Here is a 7,355-nt window from a genome sequence, read left to right on the forward strand (position 1 = left end):
ATATATAATGTTATTATATATAATTTTGTACCAGAGCACACTCATCTTTCTGTTTTCATTTCTTCTTATTACAACAGCACAGCACTCCACCAGGTGGGTACACGATGGTTTCTTTAGTTAATGCCTACGGATGCCCATTTGGGCTGTCCTCCGTACTTCCCTTTTGCAGATAAACACGTGCAATTTCTGTGTCTTATGTATGCAAAAATATGTGAAAGATAAAATCCCAGAACTGAAATTTCTAGGTTAAAGAGTATATTTGCATTTGTAATTTTGATGAAAATTGTTAAATTTCCTACTGTGGAGATTTATTCCAATCCGCACGCCCCTCGGTGCTGTCGAAAGCTCCTCTTTTCCATCCTTACCCACAACAGACAAATTAAACTCTTGAAATCTTGCTGATCTGATAGCGAGAGACAGTACTGCGTCATTATTTAAGCTTCTGTTAGTGATGTCAAAAGTCACTTTCTGACCTGGAGAGTCAATTTTTTTTTTAGTTAATTCTTTTTATAGATATTTTATTTTTATTTCTTGTGGGGTGTTAATTTTTATATTTTGGAAATTGTACATTTTGACTGTGTTATGAGCTGCAAATATTTTTCCCAATTTGTCACCTGTCTCTTGAATATCTTGTGTTCCTTCTAGGCCAAAGATCCGATTTTGATAGAGTCATAGCAGTGTTTTCTTTTATATTTGTGGCTTTTGTCTCGCCTTTTTGCACCAAAAATATAAAGGATATTCCCGTCCATTTTTCTACTGTTTGATGGCATCTTTCAAGTTTTATTCTTAACTTTTGAGCTTTCCCAAAGAAGAAATGAGACATGGATTCATCATCAGGCTTTTCCAGAGAGTTACTCATTCATCCCTTAGTTTCCAACTTGGACATCATCTATTTTTTTCCTGCTACTGATTTGTGATCACCCTCTGAGATACAATGGTTTCACTTTAGTCCTGATCTTCCTATGAAGAAGATCCTTAGCTGCCGAGTCATGCCGTCTTTAATGCACCATGTTCCGAGAAGTTCCAAAATTGCACTTCATGTGTGTTAAATGCATTTGATCATTTCACGCCACAAGTCTTTTGTCGTGGTTAGGTCCTGATATATGGGTCTAAAAATAGATCCATATAACCCCGCCTGCAAACATAAATTCCCTCCCTCCCTGAGTCACTGAGGAGGGGTATCTATTATGTTAAACTGCACACTGACTTTCACTCAGTTTCTGAGAAAATATGATTGAGAGATCACCAGTTTTTTCATTAAAACTGTAGACCAATATGTATGGCTGAAAGCATTTCTACTCTCTAAAGACGGATGCCTTTAAGGGACCGGAGTTGCAGGGCGGTTACAATTCACAGGCAGCACTCCTTCAGCCCCTCGAGGTGGTTTACAGAGAGGAGCACGCTGCTCTTGGATTGTGAAGGTGCTCTACAATGACTTTAAAGTCTGTCCATTAAAGAGCATTTGAAAGGCACTTACTATTTAGTACCCAGTAAACATATATTTTGATTTTCTTTCACACTGTTTAATGGCATAATATTCAGCAAGGATCTGTGGAAAGCGGCTGGCAATCACAACAGACACTTCACAGAGCAGTGCCAGCCCCCCCCCCATCACGCTCTCGTCCTCCTCACAGCGGTGGGGCTTCGGACAATTTCATCATCATACAAAACAGTCCCAGGCTTGTTGTCTGTTATTGGCTTAATGTAGTACCTTCACCCAGATTGGCGTTGATTTTCAGTCACGGCCTATAAATAATGTTCTTTGGCTGTGATCTCGAGGATCTGAGATCACCTTCTTGCCTCCAAGTCCCCTCTTAGGCTGGTGGTCGAGGGAGATTGATGTCCTTGTGACAGGAGATGACTTCTGTAACAGAACCTACCCAGTGATCAGAAGTGCCGCGTGGATGAAGGCAGACAGTGACCTCTCTCAGTGACACGAACAAGGAGCAGCTTGGAGAAGTCTTCCTTTTCGCTTAGAGTGTCCAAACCACTCATTGCAGGAAGTGTTTGGCTACTGATCACTTCTCCAAGGCCCATTACAGGAGGTGAGCAAACGGAGAGCTCTCCCCTTCCCTCCCAATTAGTTCAGATTGCAGTCGACCTTCAGAGATATCTATTACACGGGTGTTTCTCTCTTGTGATGATGCTGTGAAAATTATTTTCTTTTTTGAAGAGCTTTCTCGTGATTCTCTCCCCATGGCAACTTTTGAAAATTTGTTAAAACGCGCGCTCGCACACACACAAACCTCTCAGGCTATCCACAGCCTCTCTAGGTGAGTGGGAACAAATGGCAGCCTATCAAAGATGTGTACCCAGAACAATCACACAGTTGTGATCATTTGAGGAGTCGTCTACACACTCCTCCTGCAGGCCCCACCGCATTGGCTTTTTCTTTTATTCTCTCTCTCTCTTCCTTTTCCCAGTATGCACTGAGACAAGGTAGGTTTGAGCCAAAGGGAGAGTAGGTACCTGCTTTATTAAGTAAAACACATGAGAATCAGTTTGATCTACATCCTTTAAAACCAACAAGACAGATTTCTTGTGTTAGTCTCTGCTCAGGATGGGTAGCAGGTGGGTTCAGGCATTGGTTTCTTCAGGGAACCTTGTCCTATGACCCAAAGACTAGAGACCTAATAGAACAGTGTGCTTAGAGAACGAAAAAGGAATTTGTAGAGCAGGTCCGTCAAGGGTCCAAGGAAACCCTAGGCTATCCTGGACTGTTGGGATGCTCTAGTGTGAGCTACTGTATTCCAGTCACAGCCAAGCTAATTATATTAACAGATGCCTCCTCAAATAGATTCACATCTAATTGGCTTGGGAGAAGAAATAACTTGCGCCTCAGATTTTGTTAAGCAATGGGTTCACTTCAAGCGCCCCCACTTCTTATGGGTGTTGGGAGCCCTTATCTAAAAGTACCTTGTTTTGAGAAAGCAAGAGCCACAGTGTACTGCCATGTAGTGTATAGTTCTTGGAGAGATAAAAAAAAATGGCTGCTTCTGTCTTACCTTTTTGGCCTTGACATGAGACTCTCATGCAGAGAATTATGCTGGGGCTAGGGTTTAACGGCAATGCCAAGAACTGGAAACAGCCCCTGAGGACCAGATTTAAAAATCCAATGGATGGTATCTCTTGATGCTTTTACAGACCATGAATGAAGAGGTAATTTAAAAATAAGCCCTGCATCCTATTTAAAAAGATTAAGAATGAGCTTGGATATGTGTAAATGTTTGGACTAAATACGGCCAAGGACTGCACTGTATTTAAATGGCTTTGCCACTCTGAAAATGATGGAATTGGGCTTCGTAATGATGCAAGTATCCACCTAATGGAACTAAATTTGCAAGATAGGTGCACAGTGGAAAAGAAGGGCAGACAAGTGGTACGGAGAATCTAAGTGAAATGGCACCAAAGAATGAGAGACATTGAGTTTAATGACTGACCTGGTCGGGAGCCTCACCGCTCTGACAATGAGGATGTGAATTATCCTATTATTATAAGCAGGTGGATCATCTTATTAACGTACCCCAGCCTTTCACATTTGTGTTTAACTTTAAATTGAATGGAACAATCTCAGAGCACTCTCCCATCCCTTAAAGGAAATAGAAGCTAATGCCCAGACGTTTTTCTCTGTAGCTTCATACAATTTTTTTTCCCCTTTCAGAGACACACTTTCAGCCCTGCCAAACTATAATGCTTGGCTTTCATTTGGATATAGCTAAGGTGTCTTGGAAGTTTCCCTGTAAATTCCTTTAAATCCAGAGGAGCTGAAGGAGATTCTAAGAAGCTGTGCCCCTCTTAATGACTCCACATGACAGCATCCTTGGAATTCTGATTTGGAGACTGTCAGCCACTTGATAGACTCTACTCTACGGAGTGGCAGGTGAGCCACGATCCAATGTTTTCTGAATACATCCCCTCTATAACTCTCCTCTTAGCCCCAAATTAGGCAGTGAAATAATATTGGTTTAGAAACACTTACCAGTCACCTGCTTAATACCATAAATTCTAGCCTGGCAAAGCCTTCACACAAAGGAAACACTGTCCCAGAAGCTTGGTATCTGTGAGCACGGAAAGGAAAGGGCCGTTTCAAACTCCCCAGTGTAAGCTCCTGCTCTCCTCCTACTCCACAGCTTTCTCCCCACTTTGGGTTTTGATTCCTTTCGGCATATTTTTGAAACGAATCAGCCATATAAAAGGTACCACTGTTAATCTACTGTTTGTCTTGGTCTTCATGGCCGCTTCTTAGAAGAGAGAGTGCAAACAAAGCAAGAATTAAGGTCATTCCATTTAAATCCTCCAGAGAGGAAGACAAGGGCTAAGTTATTGCTGAGGACCACAGACAGGAGAGCTGAAAGAAGCAGGATTTAAAAAAAATAAATCTCTCATTGTTTATTATTTGCCATCCACAGAGAAGCCCCCATCCCCGTGTTTGTGAAGGGATTACCTCTCGTCTTCAGAGATTAGTAGAGAGCCTAGACAATTCCCTGGCCCACAGTCTACCCTGCTTCAGAGAGCTTTTTTTTCCCCCATAAAGGGTGTACATGTTCAGACCCCAAAGCTGCCAGGGGTATTGAAGAAAACAGAACTGTAAAACACGCTGGATAGAGAGAATCACGTCCTCAGCATCCATCCGCGTTAACAAAAATAATCTATGAGAAAGCACCGTTGTGGCCATGTTTTAAATACTGGCCCTATTCCTGTATTTTATTGATTTAAGTCAATTACCATAGTTATCTACCAAACATAATTAAAATATACTAGCTTTTGAGTTTTTAAAATGCGCAATCAGCTGGTCTGCCTATCTTGAATGACACACTGTAAAATTTTGTCTTTTAAGCATCAATGTCCATGCCCCTAAAGGCATTGCAGGTGTGACTGCTGTGTCACATGCACTTCAGTAGGTGACAGAGAGGAGAGAGGTTGTGTCTACACTCAGTGTTCTAACCTGTGAGCCTCTGAATGATTAGTAGCCTCACACTCCCTGAAAAAAGTGAGCCTGAGACAACCATGTGTCCGACAGCAGGGGGTCCAGTGCTACCCAGGCCCAGATAGCTCCTAGGACCAGGAGTGAGCTGGAGACTAGAAGAATCTTGTCTGGGTAAGGGCCCTGGGTGAGAGTGAGCCAGAGGCAGACAACTCTCACAGGAGGCCAGTTGGGAGGGCTGGACTAGAGATAAGCTCAAGATGACCACCAGACCAACACTATAGGGGCTAGATAGGGAGCTAGCCTGAGACTAGTGGGCACTACCCAGGCCCAGAGGGACAGACCACGCCCTAGATGACCCTTGACCAGTGCCGTAATGCAGGAATGGGACATAGTATTTCTGAGATGAACCCAGACAATCAGATACCCCAGGTGCCTCTAAGAGGAGCAAGTAAGTGGTGGAGAAATGAGAGGGGAAGAGAAACAGGAGGATGTGGGTACAGTGAAGAGAGGCAGAACTGGAAAGTCAAGGGTAGTGAGGAACAGCCTGATGTGCGTAGCTGCTGGTGCCACCTGGGACCCTGGTGGGTCCTGACCTGTGCTTCCACCAGGGCCCACATCTGGGTCTGTGGCCCTGAACCAACAGGGGTCTGTTACTACCAAAGGTTAGAAAGATATCCCTGGTCTGAGCTGCTGCTGGAGGATATGTTGATGTCTGAGGGCTGTGGGAAACTGGCTCTACCCCTCACCCGGGCATTATGGAAAAGCTGGCTCTTGAGGCGTGAGAGTGGGAGAGAGGTCCTGCCCCTATCCATCTGTAGTACTCAGGAGAGTGCTAGCACATGGTGTGAGTTCTCAGGGAGCCAGCCCTGAGGATACAAGCGTGGAGTGGGCCCTGGATCTTGCCTGGGCAGCAGGATGAACTGGCCCCATAGGAGCAAGTATGGGAGTCAGCCCCACCACTTGTTTGCTACGGGGTGATGAGGGAGGGATCCCCCCCTCCTTTTGCTTTTACCAACAGTGGCAGGTGGGAGAGTTGGATGAGGATAGGGAGGTGTAATTAGAGCAGGAGAGCTGGCCCTGCCCCTCACCTGCTGCAGCATTTTGAAGAACAGGCTTTGCACCACAGTAGAGACAGCTCTGGATGTGGAGGTTGTGGGTGAGCCACCCCTAAGGGTGTGAGTGTAGGAGAGCTGGCTCTGCCTCTTGTCTGCTGGGTATTGGCAGAGATGAGGATGAGGGAGAGATACCTCCTCTCCTTCCTTGTCCGTCACCATCTCTGGCAGGTAGCGCTAGACCCAGGCTCATGAGAGTGGGAGAATTGGCCATGCCCCTCACCAACTGCAATGCTTGGGAGATTGGGCCCTGCACCTTCCCTGGGCATCAGGGTAGAGCTGGCCCTGGTTGTCGGGGTTTCTGGTGGGCCAGTTCTGAGGGCATGAGTGTGGGAGAGCCAGGGGACTGACTAGCTCAGACACCACTCAGGCTCAGACCCAGGACTTTGAGTTGGCCAATCCCAACACCTATTCCATCGATGAATGGCAGGAGTGTGTGAAGGGACTGGTCATACAGATCCAAAATTATAGGATCACCATGACACCAGGCAATAACAGGACATCTGAGAGGAGTCCCAGTGAGGTTCCAGTATCTATACAGTAGCAGAAACACAAGACCTCATGCCAGACCATTGTGTCATTGCAATGAATATTTGCAAGCAAAGAAGTGTGGACAAAGGGTATACTGTGGAACACACTGTGGCACACTGCAGCTTCCACAGTGGGATTTCTTTCTCTGTTGTGGGGGAGGTTGCAAGGGCGAAGGGTGGGTATGAGGGGAGGGGAAAATGAGTGAGATTGGGGCACACGATGTGAAATTCACAGAGAACCAATAAAATTTTTTTTTTAAAAAAAAGAAGAATTAAAGCTTAATTTTTAGATGATGTACTCAGTCTAGAGAGGTGGAATAACTCACCTAAGGTCATCCAGTCAGCAAAGAGAAAACCTGGAATCTGAATCCAAAGGATCAGAGTCTAGATCCTCTACCTGAATCTTTGTGTTATGTTCCTTCTTCAGCACAATAATATACAACCCGTCCTCCTTACTGCAAGCCTAGAAGACAGGCATCATTCCCCTTAATTTGCAGTTTCTCCTGTGTGGTCCTTTCTGCATCCATGAAATGGGCATAAACCCAACATCCCCATGAACGGTCTGTTACATCACATGAGAAGCTACTTGTGACAGCATTTCATGAAGGGCCTCATGGAGGGTGTGATGCATACTGGGCATACGTCCCAGCAGGTAAGGTACATAGAGGTATTCATGATGAATGGATGTCAGGGCCACTGTTCCTGTCTCCCCACTTCCTGCCAGTTCCCAGGTCCTTGGAATAGAACCTAAGGCCGGCAGCTCCAGTGGGGGATGAGGACACTGGC

The 7,355-nt window shown here is 45.2% G+C and overlaps 1 non-coding gene across 1 annotated transcript; it reads left to right on the top strand.

Annotated features, from left to right (window-relative positions):
* The first annotated feature begins 4,847 nt into the window (after nucleotides 1-4,847).
* On the top strand, nucleotides 4,848-4,979 carry LOC114634314. The gene has a single exon (XR_003713311.1). It is a non-coding gene; the product is annotated as a small nucleolar RNA SNORA17 (small nucleolar RNA).
* Nucleotides 4,980-7,355: the final 2,376 nt, after the last annotated feature.

The sequence above is a fragment of the Grammomys surdaster genome, unplaced genomic scaffold, assembly GCF_004785775.1.
Source record: "Grammomys surdaster isolate TR1022 unplaced genomic scaffold, NIH_TR_1.0 98, whole genome shotgun sequence".
Taxonomy (NCBI): Eukaryota; Metazoa; Chordata; class Mammalia; order Rodentia; family Muridae; genus Grammomys; species Grammomys surdaster.